General features: G+C 43.6%; 2 pseudogenes; both read right to left on the minus strand.

Annotated features, from left to right (window-relative positions):
- Positions 1-2,757: 2,757 nt before the first annotated feature.
- Positions 2,758-21,147, minus strand: LOC136480622 (uncharacterized; annotated as a pseudogene).
- On the minus strand, positions 11,158-14,115 carry LOC136483918 (pentatricopeptide repeat-containing protein At3g02330, mitochondrial-like; annotated as a pseudogene).
- Positions 21,148-22,402: the final 1,255 nt, after the last annotated feature.

Consider the following 22,402-nt stretch of genomic DNA (forward strand, 5'->3'; position numbering starts at 1 on the left):
AGCATGAAAAGTTTTTATATGGTGCAGTTTAAACTTGTGAACCAGTTTGAAATCCACAATGTGAGTAAATTTGTTACTGTGATGGTTAATACATATGCTAGAATATTGTATAATGTATGTATTAAATGTATTTCTGGAACAAAAAGGATGCTTGTGAGACAGATCCTGGTAGATGATGCCACTATTCCTGTCGCGTTTTGCGTCAGGAATTGGAATTCTGACTCTGTCGATTTTTTCCTGACGGTTCTAGTGACAGGAAATGGATGCTAATTCCTGTCGGCTTATAATTCCTGATGGGGATTCCTGTCGGCCACCGTGTCAGGAGACAGGTTTGACTGGTCTACCCACAGCCGTCAGGAGTTGCCGTTAGGAGAGGTTTCCTGTCGGCTATCCGTCAGGAATAACATGTCTTTCCTGTAGAGCTGTTCCTGATGGCCTTTTCATGAAACACTTTCTTGACGGTTTTCTGGCCATTCCTGACGGTTTTTGGCTGTCAGGAATTTCCCTGGCTCTGGTAGTGAGAGAAAGGAGGGAGGAGTGAGGTTCACTGTTCTAGGGACATAGTTGGACCGTGGGTTGATTTTGATAGCTTCGAGGGTCTTTTGTGCAAAACAGGTAGAGCCACGTGTCATCGCGGAGAGAAGCCACCAATGCTCCGAATTCTATAGTGAGAGCAGGAAGCGGGAGGTTTTAATAAACCTAATAAACCTAGCTGTGGCCCCAATCCGCACCCTGAATGACAAAGCTTCCTCCTCAAACTGTACGAGCACTGGGCCACTACTCTCTATAAGGCGGATGGACCATCCAAAGTTATCATTTAATTTCCACCCTTTGCTTATGGTACTCCCACGTAACATTAGAATATATCTACACGGTAGAGGTTTCAGTTCCTAATGTCATCTATACTTGCTTCTGGAGATTGTTTTGTTAGCTTTCCGTGGACGTACATCAGATTTTCTAGCGGATCCATTCTCATAATCACCCTCTGCCACGAACGAAGACCAAGCCGAATTAGATCACACACCAGCAAGGCTAGCCTGCCAAAGTCACACACAACCTAGATCGCAGCAAGAACGCAACAAATCAGCAAAACCGACTAGCAAGCTGGTTAGGCTGATTATTCGACGCCTGTTCTGCGCTAGGTAAACTCCTGAACACCTCCCCGGAAGACAAACCGTGGAGGAGCACAAGAGGTTGTCCTAGGATCGGCAAGGCCACCTAGATTGTGCCCAAATCTCATCGAGAGACGTGGCAAACAGTAGGAGATAGGGAGAGTTAGGGCTTAGGGCAGTAGATGTGGTTTTTGACGATTGGAAGTTCGATTACTCAATAGGCCATGATCTTGTCATTTATATAGATGGGGTGGTCTTATCCCAATAGCAAACAACTCCAGGACGCGTCCCACAAGTTTCCTCTACGAAAACACATTCCGAAACCGACTTCAACTGGTCTCGGAACAGTAGCAAAACCAACCTAGCTGGTTCCTAAACCGGCCTAGCTGGTTTCCACAGGCCAGGCCACTCTTGCTACAAAGAAACTGGCCTGGCTAGTTTTGGTAGGACTGAGCCTAATTTCTTCTTTTCTTTGCTTCGGCTCTGATTTTTGCTGTGCCAGGTATTTTCCTCCATCAAGTGACGTCAGGAACTTATTAATGAAGCCTATTGTCCTTACTACCACATTTGGACTGTCAACATCAGGATAGAGTTTTGCTTTTTCTTTATCGCCTCAACCTTTGAATACATGTTGTAGTATCTCAACTCATGCACTCACGCCGCACACCACACGCATGGTCTATCCATGTGAGGCATCGAGCATCCTGAAAACAAAAGGGGGAGCAAATCCTGGTGGAAGACGTGAGTGGAGCAGGGCTTGAACTCATGACCGGCACAACTCCTCCACTGGAGTACTTGCTGCCCGAGCCATGGCTCGTTCCCAGAGTTTTGTTGTTTTGAGAGAGAAGAACTGAGATATTTTTTGGTTGACTAATTTTGTAGCGTGATCCTAGAGTTTTACTGTTTTGAGGAAGAAGAACTGAGATTTTGGTTGACTAATTTTGTAATGTGATTCCCACAGTTTTGCTGTTTTGAGGAAGAACTGAGATGTTGTTTGGTTGACTAATTTTGTATGTAGCGAGATCCGTTCGCACTGCCAACAGATCATGTTTATTTTTTGAGAAAGACAGTCAAAAAAGTATTATGTAATCAGATAACAATAGAACAGATCATGTTAGTTATTATTTGTTTCAAGTATTATGTAATCAGATAACACGGGAACAGATACGCCGTTCAGCGCGGAGATTATCCCCACGATCGGGCGGTAAACTCTTGTGGCGGCACGGATATATACCTTACCTGATGGACACAAGCAGAGATCATATATATATTTGTATGACAACTTGATGTATGACTTACGTTTGTTTCCAAAATGAAACCAGTTTACACAATTTATATATATACTAGTATACAAGACAAACAAAAAATAATATACACATAACAAGGAGAAATAAAACAAATTAATAATTGATTCGACATCTCAACACACAAACACACACATTGGATACCTAATAACTCAAAAGAGCTTAAGGCAAACAACACACATTGGATTCCCAAAAATAATTCAAAAGAGCTTACTAAGGCAAATAAATTAAACGACCGCGTGTCACGACTTTTATTTCTCTTATTTTATTTATTTAGGGTAGTGACAGCTGGTTGAAATTTTGGACGGCATTATGGGACGTACATGCATCAACCACCATGGTTAAACGGACTGAGTTATTTGAGGGGGCGGTGGCGGACTGCGTTGTCTTTTCATGGAGATGTAGAAGAGGAAGACAACAAAGACGACAATGGGGAAGAGCATGATGACCTTCCAGGATCTGCGAGACTCCCGAGAGCTGCCTGCTGCGTAGGCTACCAGGAGGGCGAGCACATCCATCACAACGGCTGCGTGCACCGGCCGGAGAGACGACAGTAGTTTTATTTGCGGCAGCATCATCCGTGACAGCAGCAAGGCGATGACCAAGATGGACGCCATGAAGGAAGTAGAGTTGCTGTAGAAGAAGACATTGTACCGCCGCTTGTTGGTGTCGTAGAGGACCGGGTTGCCAGCCGAGTGTCCGTCGCCGTCGTCCCTCCACATGCCACCAGGTGGTTTCAGGCCCGTCAGGTAGGTCACACTGGCAGCCAAGATCCCTACCAGCATCAGGTAGTAAGCCATGTCTTCTTCATCCTCTTGAGCCTTGTTTTCCCCGTCGTCATTTTTTGGGGTTGGGGACTCTTGTTTTTGTCCTTGATGTCGAGAACGGCTGATTGCCACGCCGATTACAATGGCAATACCTGCAGCAACGGATGCCAAGAAAATGATGGAGGTTCGAAGATGCAGGGAGCTTCCAGCGGCGTAGGCACCCATGAGAGCAAACATGCCGGCCACCATGCAGACATACAGCGCGTAGCACCGTATGGCCGGGGCTTGTACAGGTTCTCGTTCAGGAGGAGGATGATGAGGGCCACGGACGCCATGAAGCTCGCCGCGTTGCAGTAGATGAAGGCCATGTAACCGATGAAGGCCATGTAACCACTACGTAGAAAACGATTTTTAGCAACGGATCGATTTTTTTTGTAGGGGCGGCTGGTGATGGAGCCACCCCTACAGTGGCGTGCTCGGGTGCCCAGACACCAGCCGCCCCTACAAATGAAACAGCAGGGGCGGCTGGTGTTACGAGCCGCCCCTACAAATAGGGTCTGATTTGTAGGGGCGGCTCACGCCCCTAAAAATGGCCCCGTATTTATAGCTTCTATTTGTAGGAGCGGCTTAATCACCAGCCGCCCCTACAAATGGCCCCCATATAAAACTGAGGCAGCACCTTCTTCCTCCTCGGGTCACTCACTCCAACCCGTGAAAGAAAGGTGGGGAGGCCTTGGGCACCTCCTAAAAATTGCTCTACTAAGGGAGGAAGATTTTGGTCTCAAATCCTTTGGTGGAGAGGTTGTAGAAAGTAAGAAAATGCTATTCCACACTTTTTTAAAGTTTTAATGGTTGATTAGTGAATAATTAGAGTTTTGTTTTTCTCTCTCTTCTATGGTGCTTGAGTTATTTATGAGCAAATTAGACCCAACTTTTAAATGTACTAGGGTAAATTAGGGAGAGGAACAAGACCATACCCTTATTTGGTCCATGTTTCTTGATTTTAGTGAACCATTAGTTAGTTTTATGGATGTTTCATGTGCATGTGATCTAGATCTAGGGTTTGGTTTTTTATTAATTTCGTTTTTGTAAATTTATGTTTGATAAAATTGGACTAGGGTTTGTACGAAAGATATTGGGTAAAGTATAATTATTGCTAAATGTTGTCTTTGAAATTGTTTATTGTAATCAATAAATATGTATTTTAATTATTTATGGATAAATGTGCCATTAATTAATTTTCCTCTACCATGGTGTGTTTGTATGCTTCATGTAATTATATTAGATTTATATTCATATATATCTGAGGTATATATAATTATTCTCAAATAATTATTACTTTGATTAATTTTTATATATATCTGAATAAGTAGTCCTTTAATGTTTGTTTTGTTGTTGTAAAAGATGGAGTATAGGAACTCTTAGATGTATGGTTCGTTAAGGTTCAAGACAGGTTTCCGTGAAGAGGTGAATAAATTTATTGAAGCCGCAACGAAGCATGCAACGACATTGAAAGAGAATAAGGATACAATTATTTGCCCCTGTAAAGATTGCAAGAACCGTATGGCACGGACAGATGTGACTATCATCATATCACATTTGATTATACGAGGATTTGTTGAGGACTACATAGTGTGGATTTATCATGGTGAAACGGTTATTGTTAATGACGAGGATGAGGGGGAATACGATGATGAAACCATAAAATCCATGTCCCAATATTCAGCCGAGCTTGATGCACAAATGGATTTCGAGTTTGGCAAAGAACAAGGTGGTGATGCTGGTGGTTGGGATGGTAACGACAAAGGTGGTGCCAATAATGATGGTGGAGCACGTGTCGGAGTTGAAGATGATTTAGATGACATGATTCAAACCCTTGGACCAGAGATTTTACTAAATAGCCCGAAAGGTCTAGAAAATTTGGAAAGAGTGACAAAAGCATCGAAGGAGACTGTGTATGGTGTTGAAAAGGGTTGTCCGACACATTAGACATTGCTACGTTTCGTGCTTGAGCTGCTCATCCTAAAGGCTAAGTACGGCTGGTCAGACTGTAGTTTCAATGATCTATTGCATCTCCTGTCATGGGTGCTGCCACAACCAAACTCAGTTCCCGCCAACATATACCAAGCGAAGAAGATCATAAGTCAATTGACAATGGGGGTTGAAAAAATACATGCATGCCCCAACCACTGTATACTTTTTCGTGGTGAAACTTTCAAGTCATTGGATAAATGTCCCCGGTGTGGGGCCAGCCGGTACAAGAACAATGACCTTTACGGTGGGGACGAACCATCCACGAGGAAAAAGAGGAATAAGAAGGGTACAAAAAAGGTGGTACAAGAATCTCAGCCCCCAGAGGACACTCCATTAGGCAATGATGCAAAGCAGAGAAGAATTCCTGCCCTGGTAATGTGGTACCTACCAGTGACCGACCGCTTGAGATGTATGTTCCTAAACCCTAAAGAAGCCGCACTCATGACATGGTGGGATGATGAGCGCAAGGTGGATGATGATAAGATTGCACACCCGGCTGATTGTAGTTAGTGGCAAAGGTTTGATGAGAAGCACAAAGAATTCAGCGATGACCCAAGGAATGTACGGTTTGGCCTGAGCACCGATGGAATGAATCCCTTCAGTGAGAGGATGAGCAACCATAGCACATGGCCAGTGATCTTGACCATGTACAACATCCCAACATGGTTGTGTCAGAAGAGAAAGTACCTTCTCCTCACTATTTTATTTCTGGCCCTAAACAACCAGGCATTGATATAGACGTGTTCCTCGAGCCCTTGATGCAAGAAATGGAGAGACTATGGAGGCATGGGGAGCAGATGTACGATGCGTTCCGAAAGGAGGACTTCATATGTAGAGCAATAATATTTGTTACTACCAATGATTACCCCGCGTTGTTTGCTTTGTCTGGATAGATCAAAGGAAAGACGGGATGCTTGGTTTGCTTGGATGGTACTACATGGGTTTACCTGGATGCATCCAAGAAGATAGTTTACCTAAGGAACCGACGCTTCTTAAAGACAAGTCATAAGTACCGCAGCAAATTGTTCTTTAGATTTTATGACAACGCCCCGGAGATTGAACCCCCTCCGGAGAGACGTCATAACGGAGAACATGTATACAGAATGGTGAAAAACATACGCGTCGTCTATGGAAAGAAGAATCCGGATGGGACGAATAGAGATAGAAGCACACCTCCTATCGAAGGCGTACCTTTCAAGAAACAATCGATCTTCTTTCAGTATCTGCCTTATTGGCCAGACTTGGAGATCCCCCATGCCATTGATGCTATGCACGTGTAGAAGAATGTCTTTGAGAGTCTCATTGCTACCTTGATGGACACAGGCAAGTCAAAGGATGGTCTGAAAGCATGGAAAGACATGGTGTAGCTAAACATGATGCCACAGCTTCACCCGGTACCTGAGGCTAATGGAAAATACACTCTGCCCGCGGCGTGCTTCAACCTAACACCAGACAAGAAAAGAGCTATATGCACTTTCCTGAGGGGGGTCAAAGTCCCGACTGGGTTTTCTGCAAATGTGAAGAAGCTAGTGTCGATGAAGGACTTGTCAATAACACACTACAAGGCTCACGATTGCCATGTGATGCTGACAGTGTTTCTACCTATTGCAATCAGGGCTATAAAGCCAAAGTTCTTGAAAATGGCCATCACCCGCATGTGCTACTTCTTTTCGAAGATCTCACAGAAGACGATTGGCAAGGAAGAGCTGAGTGACCTACATGAATTTGTGGTGGAGACACAAAACCAACTAGAGATGTGTTTACCTCCTGCTTTTTTTGATATAATGTCACATCTCATGATTCACATGGTTTATCAGATACAGGCGCTTGGCCCTTGCTACTTGCATGAAATGTGGTCCTATGAGCAATTCATGTCGGTTTTAAGTCAATACGTGCATAATTGAGCATACCCAGAGGGCTCCATGACAGAGGGTTACAGTACTGAAGAAGTCGTCGAGTGCTGTCAAGAGTACCTAAAAGTACAGAAAGGGATTGGTAAACCCGATTCTCGTCACAAGGGTAGGCTAGCTAGGAAGGGCACCAGTGGTAGAAAAGTGTTCATCGACTATGATTACAAAGAGGTGAGTCGAGCGCATTACAGTGTCTTGCAGAGTACATAACTGATGCAACCGTATATTGATGAACACTTGGCTATCATTATGGCGGAGAGAAATGGCCGTTCGGATGATTGGGTCATGAAACAGCACAAGCAACGACTAACTATATGGTTGAAGGACCAAAACATACCGCCTGAAGAAACCATAGACTCTATTACCATCAGTAGATTGGCGGAGGGGCCATCGAGACAAGTGACATCTTGGAATGCTTATGACATCAATGGGTACACGTACTATATCCACGCAAAGGATAGTAAATATGTGAACCAAAACAGCGGCGTTCGAATAGAGGCTCTCGTTGGATTAGGGCGAAAGATCCAATACTTTGGCATCATTGAAGAGATATGGGAACTTGACTATGGAAGGGATATAACGGTGGCCCTGTTTCGATGCCGCTGGATCAAACAACACCAACTGAACGAGATCGGATTGAGAGTCCTGGACCTCGAGAATCTAGGCTACCAAGATGACCCTTGGGTGCTCACTTCACGTGTCGCATAAGTTTTCTATATGTCTGACCCACAAAGTAACCTCCCCCCGAAGAAGAAGACAAAGCACGTGGTTGCCTTCGGGAAACAACACATTATTGGAGTTGATGGCGTGGACGATGTTGAAGCTTACAATAACTATGATGAGATGCCGCTATTCACAGACTTTCCTAAAAAGATCAGTGTTGTGGAAAAGAACCTCCCCAAAGATATAATGCTATGGGAATAAAAAGGTGTCAAGGGGAAAGTCGTTATAGCGGGCTAGCTAGTTGTTGAACGTGGAATGTTTTGTGTAAGTGTGTGTTTGTAAGGCTTCATTTATACATGTGTGTGAGACTATATATTTTATGCATATGTGTGAGACTGCCCTAGGGTTCTGAAAACTAGTTTGTAGGCGTTGAAATTTAAAAATCACAAATCTGAACCGTCCAAACTTTCTCAAATGGAAAGTTGACCAAAACAACAATTGTAGATATTGATTCTTTTAACAAACTTGGTATTCAAAACTTTTCAATTTGAAGTCATTTAGAGTTCATAATACTAGAGTCAAAGTGTTGTTTTTTTATTTGACTAAATTTGACTTGGTCAAACTTGCTCAAATGAGACACTACATGACCTCAGATGAAAAAACTCTGAATACCAAGTTTGATCATCTCAGCAAGATCTACAATTGTTACATAGCTCATTTTCCCATTTGAGAAAGTTTTATTAAACACTAGTCACAAATTCTTGAATCTCATATAGACTTTCTGAAACTATGTCACACACTTATGAAATTTGAACTACATTTTGTTCAAACTTTCTCAAATGAAAAAATGGACTATATAAGTATCGTAGATCTTGATGAGCTGAACAAACTTGGTATTCAAAACTTTTCAATTTGAGATAACCTAGGGTTCCGAAAACTAGTTTGTAGGTGTTGAAATTTAAAAATCACAAATCTGAACCGTCCAAACTTTCTCAAATGGAAAGTTGACCAAAACAACAATTATAGATATTGATTCTTTTAACAAACTTGGTATTCAAAACTTTTCAATTTGAAGTCATTTAGAGTTTATAATACTAGAGTCAAAGTGTTGTTTTTTCATTTGACCAATTTTGACTTGGTCAAACTTGCTCAAATCAGACACTACATGACCTCAGATGAAAAAACTCTGAATACCAAGTTTGATCATCTCAGCAAGATCTACAATTGTTACATAGCTCATTTTCTCATTTGAGAAAGTTTTATCAAACACTAGTCACAAATTCTTGAATCTCATATAGACTTTCTGAAACTATGTCACACACTTGTGAAATTTGAACTACATTTTGTTCAGACTTTCTCAAATGAAAAAATGGACTATATAAGTATCGTAGATCTTGATGAGCTGAACAAACTTGGTATTCAAAACTTTTCAATTTGAGATAACCTAGGGTTCCGAAAACTAGTTTGTAGGCGTTGAAATTTAAAAATCACAAATTTGAACCGTCCAAACTTTCTCAAATGGAAAGTTGACCAAAACAACAATTGTAGATATTGATTCTTTTAACAAACTTGGTATTCAAAACTTTTCAATTTGAAGTCATTTAGAGTTCATAATTCTAGAGTCAAAGTGTTGTTTTTTTTATTTGACCAAATTTAACTTGGTCAAACTTGCTCAAATGAGACACTACATGACCTCAGATGAAAAAACTCTAAATACCAAGTTTGATCATCTCAGCAAGATCTACAATTGTTACATAGCTCATTTTCCCATTTGAGAAAGTTTTATCAAACACTAGTCACAAATTCTTGAATCTCATAAAGACTTTATGAAACTATGTCACACACTTGTGAAATTTGAACTACATTTTGTTCAAACTTTCTCAAATGAAAAAATGAACTATATAAGTATCGTAGATCTTGATGAGCTGAACAAACTTGGTATTCAAAACTTTTCAATTTGAGATAACCTAAGGTTCCGAAAACTAGTTTGTAGGCGTTGAAATTTAAAAATCACAAATCTGAATCGTCCAAACTTTCTCAAATGGAAAGTTGACCAAAACAACAATTGTAGATATTGATTCTTTTAACAAACTTGATATTCAAAACTTTTCAATTTGAAGTCATTTAGAGTTCATAATACTAGAGTCAAAGTGTTGTTTTTTCATTTGACCAAATTTGACTTGGTCAAACTTGCTCAAATGAGACACTACATGACCTCAGATGAAAAAACTCTGAATACCAAGTTTGATCATCTCAGCAAGATATACAATTGTTACATAGCTCATTTTCCCATTTGAGAAAGTTTTATCAAACACTAGTCACAAATTCTTGAATCTCATATAGACTTTCTGAAACTATGTCACACACTTGTGAAATTTGAACTACATTTTATTTAAACTTTCTCAAATAAAAAATGGACTATATAAGTATGGTATATATTGATGAGCTAAACCAACTTGGTATTCAAAAATTTCAATTTGAGATAACCTAGGGTTCCGAAAACTAGTTTGTAGGCGTTGAAATTTAAAAATCACAAATCTGAACCATCTAAACTTTCTCAAATGGAAAGTTGACCAAAATAACAATTGTAGATATTGATTCTTTTAACAAACTTGGTATTCAAAACTTTTCAATTTGAAGTCATTTAGAGTTCATAATACTAGAGTCAAAGTGTTGTTTTTTCATTTGACCAAATTTGACTTAGTCAAACTTGCTCAAATGAGACACTACATGACCTCAGATGAAAAAACTCTGAATACCAAGTTTGATCATCTCAACAAGATCTACAATTGTTACATAGCTCATTTTCCCATTTGAGAAAGTTTTATCAAACACTAGTCACAATTCTTGAATCTCATATAGACTTTCTAAAACTATGTCACACACTTGTGAAATTTGAACTATATTTTGTTCAAACTTTCTCAAATAAAAAATGGACTATATAAGTATGGTATATCTTGATGAGCTGAACAAACTTGGTATTCAAAAATTTCAATTTGAGATAACCTAGGGTTCCGAAAACTAGTTTGTAGGCGTTGAAATTTAAAAATCACAAATCTGAACCGTCTAAACTTTCTCAAATGGAAAGTTGACCAAAACAACAATTGTAGATATTGATTCTTTTAACAAACTTGGTATTCAAAACTTTTTAATTTGAAGTCGTTTAGAGTTCATAATACTAGAGTCAAAGTGCTATATTTTTATTTGACCAAATGCATTTGTAGGGACGGCTAGATCAGGAACCGCCCCTACAAATGGATTTGTAGGAGCGGCTAGATCAGGAACCGACCTACAAATAGGACGGAGTAAAAAGAGGAGAACCGACGCATGGGTGTCAGTCTGGGCGCTGTCTTCTTCACCGACGCCGTCAGGCTGCCCGCGCGCCTAGGGTTTCCGCCACCAGTCCCGTGCCCGCCCCCGCGACCCCGCCCGCCCCCGGCGCCCGGCGCTCGGTGTCCCGCACCCGTCCCCCGGCGCTCGGCATACCGCGCCCGGCCCCCAGTGCCCGCCCCCGCGCGCCGACCCCCGGCGTCCCACGCTCGGCCCTCGGTGCCCTCCCCCGCACGCCGGCCGACCCCCGACGTCCCGCGCCCGGCCCCTGGCGCGCGCCCTCGCACGCCGACACCCGCACCCGGTCCTCAGCACCCGCCCCCGCGTGCCGACCCCCGGCGTCCCATGCCCGGCCCCCGACGCCCTTCCCCACGCGCCGACCCCCAGCGTCCTCCCGCGCCTGGCCCCCGGCGCCCGCCCCCGCACGCCGACGACTCGTTTTTAGGTATGCCATTGTTTTCCTTATGAGCTTTTCTGTCTTTGTCACTAGATGTGTAGGTTCTTGGCTAGAAACGGATAATGATCTTGTCAGGTCATCTGCCCTGCCAAGATCTGGTTTTCTTATTCGTAAATACATATGTTGCTGCATTTGTGTAAAAAGGAGATGCTTATTCACAAACTATATGATTTGATTTAGCTGCATTTGTACTTCTTTACTTAAAGTTGTATTTGATCTGCTGTCTGTCTTAAATTCAGAACTCTTTTATCCCTATCTGTGCTACATATGTATGAATTTGATTTTATCGCATTATGATTGCATTTTGCCAAATCGAATCGGTGTAGTGATTGATGTGCATTTTACTCCCCCAGCAGCTTAAGTATTCCAAACTCTCTCCAGTACACGAAAGTGGACTATTACTTACTGAACAATCAATAAGCTTGTTCGACCTAATCAAAGAACCAATAGCATTTTTAATCAAACCAACATTTTTTTGATGATGTGAAAGGAATGGGGAATTGCATCTCCCCTTGTGCCAATTTTACTCAGTTCCCTGTATACAGGCCACAATCAGTACAAATGGTGGAAAGAACAATAACTGCCTTATCTATCAGATTATATAATAGAACAATAGAACAAGATATGGCCAGCTTTTTTGTTTGTTTTTTGTTTTTTTTGTTTTTTGCTAGTATATTTTCTAGTCAGTCCACATAATGGCAAAAATGCAGACATGGTCATGACTTGCTATCATGCCAACAGACGTCAGTTCCATGCATCCTAAGATTAACAAGAATATGCTTACATGGCATGTCCATGTAGAAAATTTTGAGTTTCTGCCTCAGTGTCATATGTAGTATCACTATCTCTGCTGGAGGAATCTATCAAATTTACACAAAAGGTCAAAGCTTCATTATGGTATTGACATCTTCAACAAAAAACAGATTAATCACCAACGACTCCAACAAAGTAATCTTGCTCAGATGTGCTCCCCTCTTCATCAACCTCAGCAAACAGTGCTAATGAAACCTCATACCCAGAGAGTTTCATCTCACCAATCAAATTATTTAACATCTCATACACCTCCCTTGATCTGGGATGGACCTTATTGCCAACAAGGAAACCATGCATCTCGGATTGCACCTCAATCCAGCTACAACCAGGTTCCTTTTTCAGCCATCCTTGCCTCATTAGCCTTCTAGTCCTTGAAACATCAACCCATTTCCCTGATTCAGCGTATACATTAGAGAGAAGAATGTAAACTGATGAATCATCTGGATCTAGCCGTAGAACATTGTTAGTAGCAGTTTCAGCCACTTCAACATCTTGACGAATCTTGCAAATGCTTAGCAGAGTCTTCCATATGACAGCATCTGCTTCAAGAGGCATGCTTCTGATAAATTTTAGGGCTTCCTGTGGGCCCTTTGAGCATCCTAGTATATCCACCATGCAAGCAAAATGTTCCAGTTGAGGTTCCAATTTGTAGTGGCTAGTCATCAGATGGAAATACCGGAATCCATCATCTAGCAGACCAACATGGCTGCATGCCCGCAGAACTGCAACAAAAGTTGCATGGTTTGGCACAACATTTGCTTTCTGCAGCCTCTCAAACATCTCTAGGGCTTCAAATCCCTGGCCATGGAGTGCATAGCCACATATCATAGCGTTTCATGATACAAAATCCAGTTTCTGCGCCTTCTCGAACATTAGCAGTGAGTCTGGCACGTTCCCACACTTGGCATACATGTCTACAAGAGTGCTAGAGATATATGCATCTCCAAGCATTTCCTGTTTGATAATCTAACCATGGATCTGTTTCCCTAACTCAATGGTAGCCAGATTAGCACAAGTATCAAGAACAGTGGCATAAGTAAAATGGTCAGGCTTTACACCCATATCTAGCATCTCCGAGAAGAATTTTTGTGCTTCTTCACTCTGTTTGTTGAGTGAAAAACCTGATATGATAGAGTTCCATGAAACAAGTTCTTGCCCCCCAATTCTGTCATGAAGTTTCTGAGCCTCTGTGATCATGCCACATTTGCAGTACATGTCAACAACAGTGCTTGAAACAAAAGCATCTAAACCAAGTCCAGACTTGATAGCTTTGCCATGAACCACCAACCCATATTCCAAAGATTGTAGACCTGCACAAGCCTTAAGAACACTACCGTACGTGAAATCATCAGGTTCCATACCAGAGCGCAGCATTTCATTTAGATGAGCTTTAGTATCCTCATAACACTCATTTTGCTCGAGAGCTGCAATAATAGCGTTCCAAGACACCGAATCTCTTTGCTCCATCTCCTGGAATACAAGGTACGCTTCTACTAATGCTTTGCACTTCCCATATAGATCCAGAATTGCATTTCTGACACCAACATCCACATCAAAACCTGATTTAATCGCTAAGCAATGGACTTGTAACCCTTGAAAGTAGCCCTTAACCTCAGCACAAGCACTAAAAACACCTGATAAGCTAACTACATCAAAACCAATACCAGACTTAAGGCCGGCCGGTGCTGGCACACTAACTAACATTGATAACTGAAAAGACTGCATCTTCTTTTCTTCCTGTTGTTGACTCCTCAGATAGCCTCCATCTCTTCTGCTGACTCCTCAGATGGCATTGCTACACATTCTTTTTCTTCTTTTATATAGTTTATTGTGACTGTTCTCTATATAAGTGCATGTTCTGAGTTTAGCACATTTACCTACTACTTCTGATGGCAGTATATTTCTATTCTCTATATAAGTGCATGTTCTTGCTTATCTACACCTTGTTATTTATAGACTTACACAGTATATTTCTGTTCTTGCTTACCTTTTTTAGATAACAGGTTCCCTACTACTATGTTTCTGTTCTTGCTTACCTTTTTTATAGACTTACACAGTATATTTCTGTTCTTGCTTACTTCTGATGGCAGTATGGCAGCTGTTGCTTTTTTGGAAGTAGTAGCTGCTGTTTTTTACCAAATCTCCCCTCTCCTCTATTTTTGCCATATTTTCTATCCTCTATGTTTGGGAAGCAATAGCTGCTTGTTTTTACACCTTTTCCTCTCTGTGTTTGTTAAGCAGCTGTTGCTTTTTTTATCAAATCTTCCCTCTCCTCTCCCCTCCTTTGTTTTGCTGATGATGAAATTGTCTAAGTCCATACATTATATGGAATATGAGCTGATGATCAAGAACTTGAGAGGAACTTGGCATCATTAGCAGCCGCCCCTACATTACCTTCTCCTCTCTTCTCTGTTATGATGCCTTGATGCTCCAAGTTCAAGATCAGATGATGATTGACATGTTTCTGAGCCTCTACCACTGCTACTTCTCGTTTTTTTATATTGTTGTTTTATAGGACTACTTTGGTTTATAGACCTTTTTGATTTCTTATACCTTCTCGTGTACCTAAAGCACACTTTCTTGCATCTTTTAGAACAAAGCGCGAAATAATGTCGCGGACAACAGACCGTGCAGCTCGATGCCCCGAGCATGATGAGCAGCCAACCCTTAAGGAGCAAGCACTAGAGGACCAGCTTACTCAGGAACAGTTCGATAACGAGGTAGAAAAGGATCTAGAAGTGATGCTTACTCAGGAGAAGTATGACAAGGAGGAAGGCCCCGAAGGAGAGGCTGCTGAAGGCGAAGAAGAAGAGGATGATGAGTTAGAAGAGGGATATGAAAGTCCCGAGGATCCTTTCCCACCTAAAGCAAGAAGGAGGCCAACGAAGGAAGATTTGGACAAGGATTTTGACCCGAACGAGGAGGTAGGGAAGAAGCCTTAGCTTGTAAATTTTGCTAAAGCTTTGGCCGTGTTACCTCTGCTAACACTTTGACCTGTCCTATATACAGGTCCCTCCTAAAACTTAGAAAATACGACGTCGACGTCCGTGACATCTCGCTGGACATGACGGAGTAGAGGAAAGAAGAGCAGAGGCAACAACCACAGAGACGGATCACGATGCCTCTGCTCCACAAACTCAAGACACAACCATGACTACCAAGCCTAAGAGGAAACGAGGGGATAGAAAAGGAAATCTATATCCAGATAAGGCTTGCTTTGTGATAACGGAGGTTGGGCCAGCAGGGGAGATCCTTGAGCCGAAGGAATTAAGAGGACGATTCCGTAATGCGATCGGGGCCCTAGTAAGAGATAAATTGAACCCAGTAATCCCTAACTAGAAAGAGGTACCAGAGAACATAAAGAATGCACTATGGGATAGGCAGCTGAAGGTCAATTTTAGATTTCTAGAGGGTAAGCATGAATTGGTAAAAAAAATGCTATCAAGATGATGGGAGAGTCATTTCAACGTTGGAGGTCGGAGCTTAACACGAAGTATATCCAAAAGGGGTTAACTCCCTTCAACGAGTTCGGCAAAATAACTCCTAGTCAATGGGAGGAGCTCATGGCTCAGAAGACTTCAGCGGAGGCATTGGAGCTCAGTGCTCGTAACACCGAGCTAGCGAAGAGGAACAAACACCACCATCATCTAGGCCCCGGTGGCTACTATGCCAAGGAAGAGCAGTTTAGGAAGATGGATGAAGAGGCCGCAGCTGCTGGGAATATCGATGTGACGAAGTTGAAGGTACGCTCAAGGAACTGGATATATGCGAGCAGTACAGAACCATCCGACAGTAATCTTAAGTTTGATAAGCCGAAGACCCAAGAGGCGGTATCAAGGATACTGAAATATGCTGAAGATAAAGAGACGGGCTCATTCAATCCTTCTAGAGAGAGGGACGAGCTTAGCCTTAGCTTGGGAAACAAGAAGCACACAGGCCGCACTAGGGGGCTAGGGAAAAGGATGACCTGGAAGCAAGGATTCGAAGAGGATAGGCACATGTATAAGAAACATGGCCGAGACCGAGAGACTAGTCTTGAGCTCTAAGTGAAGGCTCTAGTTGCGAAGGCGCTGGAGAAGCAAGGAATGTCTACGGAGCCACGTATATTAGTGACTGCTTCTTCGCCGCCTCCCCCTCTCCCAAATTTGGAGCGAGTTGTTGAGGCCGGGGAGATATTTTCACCGTCTCGTGACCCCCACATTCCTGAGATGCCACATTCTTCCCCGTCTCCTATCGAGCATGTGCCTGATGAGATGCCACAACCTTCTCCAGCTCGTACCAGGCAAGTGCATCATGAGATGCCATAGTCTTCTCAACAAGCACAACCGATACATGAACAACGAGTGCCTCCTAAAGAAGGTGATGCACAAGAAGATGAGGACGTGCCTGAATGGGAACTCCGAAAGAAGATTCCAATCCACATAAGGCCAGTTTATGTTCCGATCAAAGACGTCTCGTCGGTGTCCAAGTGGTATTCCCATAATCAGTTCAAGCCTGAAAACCAAGTTAAAAAAAGTCCCATCATAGGGTTCTGAGGAGGCCGTCAGTAGCAAACTTCACCAAATTGCAAAGCAGTATCCAAATGTTGATGCCATCGAATGGTCAAAGGATTGCCCAAAAAAATATGAAAGAGGCAAGCCCTTCCTACTAAACCGGAACATCCAGCGCCTACCACTTGGAATGAGAAGATTCCATGATTGGTACTTGCGTGTTCTCCCAACGAGCATAGATATCATACAAGCATGCTTTCCCACCGGCACATTTGGAAGCCCAGTCGGGAAAATTGTCTTTGACTTCAATGACATGCACACATGCTTTTACCTAGGAGAAATGGAGATGAATCTAATTCGCACGTGGTGCCTGTAAGTCCTTGTCCTCCCGATATGATATGAATGTAATCTTTGAATTTTGTTGTAACTAACCCACGCCGTGATTTGTAGAATGCAAGTGCACATTGTCAAACAAATGCCAAGTGTGAAAGCCGGGTATGTAGACCCTCAAGCTATAGCCCAAACAAATTTTAATTACCCTAAACGGTGGACACTGGATGCCAAAGAGCTAGCAGCTGCAAAGACTCTTCGGGAGAAAGAGCGCATCCGTAGTACGAAGCTAAGGGAAGAGTCCCTTAAGGTTGCGGCATACATTGCCTTGGCTTTCAAAAATCTCCAACACCACTCTACTATATGGCTACCATACAACTTCGAGTAAGCTCAACTCTATACTTAAAGCTTTGTTCGATATATTTCATTAAATCCATGCAGCAACCACTGGATTTGTATAGCCGTCGACGTCGGAAGGAGCATGGCATGGGTCTTTGATTCATTAGATAAGGACACGGTGACATACAAAGACTTCATATCGATTCTCAAGACGTATACATATCGACAATCCTCATTAGCTTATATGTTTGTATACATACTTGTAACGTTCACTTTTGGATACTAACAAGTTGTATTTGCTAAAATAATTTGAACAGGGTATTTAGGTTCTATGTCACTAATCATCATGGAAGGCATGATCCAGCAAGGAAGGAAAAGCTGGCTATAAAAACACTATGTGCGGTAAGTGTAACTTACTTCTTCAGTACTCCGTTACATGGCTGTCAAAAGCATTACTTAACATTTTCATATGCAAAACACGCAGTGCCCCAAGCAGAAGCCTGAGAGTGTACATTGTGGATACTATATATGTTCTATGATGGGTAACACCGGTGCCTACAGGAGGCACCCCTTAAGGGTAAGTTTGAACCTCTTCACCCATAGTATAAAAACTTCATAAATGGTATGAAATACTAAACTGAAACTTGTTTTCTTGTAGTGGAGAGAAGAAAAAGGAATGAAAAGAGACCCATACAAGGATGACCAACTCTTAGAGCTCGTCGGCGACCTTTGCAACTTCACATTAGACCAGATTGTACACGTCAGAGGCGCCTACCATGACCGAGAGTCTGACTTAGGTACAAATCCTTAGTACCAACATCTTCGTGAGACTGAAAGGCTAGCTCTAGGACGTTGATAACAATGTGTACGGATTTTGTATATTTAATGACGGATTGTATATATTCATGTGAATTGGACTTGTAACTGTAGTTTATAGAATACTCTTATGCCTGTAGTGGGGTGTTCGGCAATGCGAACGTTGGTCATGGGGCGTTCGGCAACGCGAACGTGGTTCGTAACGTTGGTCACGGGGCGTTCGGCAACGCGAACGCTGTTCGGAACGTTGTTGTTGGACGTTCGGCAAAGTGATTTTGAATTGAAAATTTGATTTTTTGCGGGAAAACGTACTGTAGGGGCGGTTCTAGATTGAACCGCCCCTACAAATACCTGTTTGTAGGGGCGGCTGGTACTATAGCCGCCCCTACAAATCTATTTGTAGGGGCGACTGGTAATAAGAGCCGCCCCTAGAAATAAATTTATAGGGGTGGCTGGAAACACTAGCCGCCCCTACAAATCGATTTGTAGGGACGGCCTGAGAACCGCCCCTACAAATGCATGATTTGTAGAGACCCTTGCGTAGGGGCGGCTGGGCAAACCGCCCCTACAAATGGTCTACAACCGCCCCTAGAAATGTTTTTTGACGTAATGCAGCGAGGGTACTTGTCTTGGAGGACCGGGAAGCTCGCGCGGTGGCGGAGCCTGTCGTCGTCTTCCTCCCACAGGCCACCCGGCGGGGTTAGGCCGGCCTGGTAGGCGAGTGTGGCAGCCAAGATTGCAAGCAGCAGCAGCACCTCGCGCTTCTTCTTCAGATTAGCATTTTTCTTAGCTTCATATCGCTTGTGATCTTCATCGCTGCTCCGGGCGGCAGGAGGCTTGCTGCTGGGTTCCAGCGTGCAGAAGGCGATGTGGATGACGACGTAGATGAGCACGCCGCCGGCAATGGCGAGCGTGTAGATGGAGGTGCTGGTGTCCCTGCTGCTTCCGGCGGCGTACGCGCCGATGAGGCCAAAGAAGTCCAGGATCAAGGCCGCCTCCAGCGCATGGCCTCTCACGAGCTTCGCGCTCTGCAGCATGACGATGGTGACCAGCGATGCCACGAAGGCCGCCGAGTTGAAGTAGAAGAAGACCTTGTACCGCCCGGGGTGTGTTGTCAGGAGGATTGGGTCTCCCACATTGTGACCCTCTCCGTTGGCTGCCCAGACGCCGCCAGGTGGATCTAGTCCTGCTGTGTAAGCCACGGTCGCAACAAGAGTGGCAAGCAACTGAATATATTCACGGGTCTTATCCAGGTCTTGGGTTTTGTCGGCGATCCAACTGTTTGTGATGTCACATAATGAACATATGCCATTAGCTTTTGTTATGTATAGATTTATTTGATACTCCCACGCTCCATTTCAAATTATAAGACATCTTGGCATACAAGACCCTCTGTCCCTGAATAAATAGATTCCTAGAGTTGTCTTAAGTCAAAATGTTTAAACTTCGACCGAATTTCTAAAAAAAGACATTAAGATTTATGGTATCAAATTAGTATCATTAGATATATTATAGAATATATTTTTATAACATGCCAATTTTACATCATAGATGTTATTACTTTTTTCTATAAAGCTAAGTTAAATTTAAAAAAGTTTAACCGGCACGAACAGGAGAAATTGATTTATCTAGGAACGGAGGGAGTACATAGCTTTTGTTATATATTTAGATATACACTATATATATGTCCAGTAGCTAGGTACAAAAGCCAAAATGTCTTTATAATTTTGGAATAAGGAGAGTAATAAATAAATATATGATAATAAATGCATGCGTAAAGGAAAATGGAAGGCCAAAATTGAACTACTATGCAAGGCAGATGAACGAATATGGAGTATTACTATACCTGAAGGACCTGGAGTATTTGACGAGTGCTTGCATGCGATGTTGGAGAGCATGCTGGAGGCACATCAAGACAACAACTGGGATACCTAGGGCAACAACAAGGGCGGTGTGGGTGCCGTCCCTGCAGCTCCCGGCGGCGTAGGAGCCCCCGAGGCCCAAGAGCGCTAGGATGATGAAGCCATACAGCGTCGCCAGCCTTATTAGATAGGTACTTCTCAAGGTGGTGTCGAGCTTCTCGTGGTCGACGACGATCATAATGGCGAGCAGGGACGCGACGAAGGCGGTGGTGTTGCAGAAGAAGAAAGCCTTGTAGCGGTGGGGATGGAGGTGCTGCAGCACCGGGTCTCCGGCGGCGTGGTGGCCCTCCACGGTGCTCCGCCAGAAGCCACCGGGTGGGTTCATCCCGGCCACGTACGCGATGGTGGCGCCGAAGATGGCGAGCACCAGCAGGATCTCGTGCTTCTTCTCCAGCTTCTCGCTGGTGGTTTTGTTCCCGTGTACGACGTACGTCGCAAAGGCGATGGCCCCGTAGGCGGCGGCGGCGCCGGACACCAGCACGGAGGCGCAGATGGTGGTGAACCTGTCGTGGCTGATCCCGGCGGCGTAGGCGCCCATGAGGCTGAGCCCGTCGACGAGCATCACCGTCCACATGAGGAGCAGGTACTCCCTGCTCCCTTCTTTCTGTAGCAAGAGGACGAGGAGGCCGAGCAGAAGCGACGCGGAGAAGGAGATGGCGTTGAAGTAGTAGAAGAGGATGTACCGCCGGCCACCTCCCCTGCCGACGCGTCGTCCACCAGCCAGGAACCCCCCGGCAGGTTCAGCCCCGCCACGTAGGTCACCGTCGCCACCAGGGTGGCCAGCAGCAGCAGGTACTTCTTCAGCAGGTACTCCGTCGATGGGGGAGGCGGAGCAGCACCACCGGGATCGGCCATGCTTAGTGTTGGGTGCCTGCGTTGGAGCGTAGTTCATGAAGCTCTGAGAAGGGGTGATTCCCTTGGGGCTCAGCTCTACGAATTTATAGAGCTCAGCTGAGGTCATGGAGCGGGTACATACATGGCTGTGATGTGTGCGTGTGTCCCAATAATGGCATTACTTGATCAGATCATCTTATTTTGGACTTTATGTATTCCCTTGTCATTACAGGACCGACTTTAAGAAAATGTTTTTATGCCCTTTGCATCCGGTAGCCTATGTCCCTCATGCAAGTGACCATTGGGTTGGGAGCACGTCGGTCCATCATGTCTCGTCCACACTTTATGGGTGTATAGTGTGAACTATTGAAGGCCATTTTCTAAATTAAGCTCCCAACCCCCACCTCAGAAAGAAAAAGCTTCTTCCCCAAACTAGACTGGCCCAGTGGTATCTTCAATTTCCAGCCTTGCTTATGGTATTCCCACGCAACAACAAAAGACCTCTGATGTACACGGCAGGTTTCGGTTCCTCATGTCATCTATACTTGTTCTGGAGCTGTGACTTCTTCGGAATTGATTGAGTGCTAAATTTGTGCTATAGATTTTTTTCGCGGCCATGCCTAAGCATGTTTTTTCATTAAGAGTAAAGAAAATTTACAAGAAATAGTCTTAGTAAGCCAAAAGGCTTACCATGCAAAACCGACATGATCCCTGCAAAACTAGCCTCATGCACAGGGATCAAACAGAATTCATAATTAAAGCGATTACATACAAATAATTGACGACTAAGCTACTATCAACTCTAAAAGAAACAGCGAGCGTAGTGGCTCAGCTAGCCACTAAGGACAACACCTCTAGGCAACCGAGACCTCCATGTAGCTCCTCAATTGAAACGAGAACTTCATTGATGTCCGCGGAGGAGATCGATGGAGCACCAAAGCATCTGATAATTGAGGCAGCGACATGGGGAAGGCAATCAGAATGACCTTAATTTAGAGGCAAGGCATGGATCAACAACGTATGTCAGGAGCCTTGGCCACCATCTCATGGCCGTGCAACAATGACATTGGATCATCAAAAGACTGAAGCTTATCATCAAATAGATTTTTCTTGTCCAATATGCCAACCCTAGACGACTCATCACTTCCCTTGTTGTTTCCAGCTAAACTGGAGGCGACATGCATGGGCTCCTCTAGCAGTGAGAGGGTGGAGGAGGAAATACCCATAGAAGCGATGACGACGCCTCCAGACCATCATCTTCATGGCTGCGCAACAGCGACA

The sequence above is a fragment of the Miscanthus floridulus genome, chromosome 9 (genome assembly GCF_019320115.1).
Source record: "Miscanthus floridulus cultivar M001 chromosome 9, ASM1932011v1, whole genome shotgun sequence".
Classification (NCBI taxonomy): domain Eukaryota; kingdom Viridiplantae; phylum Streptophyta; class Magnoliopsida; order Poales; family Poaceae; genus Miscanthus; species Miscanthus floridulus.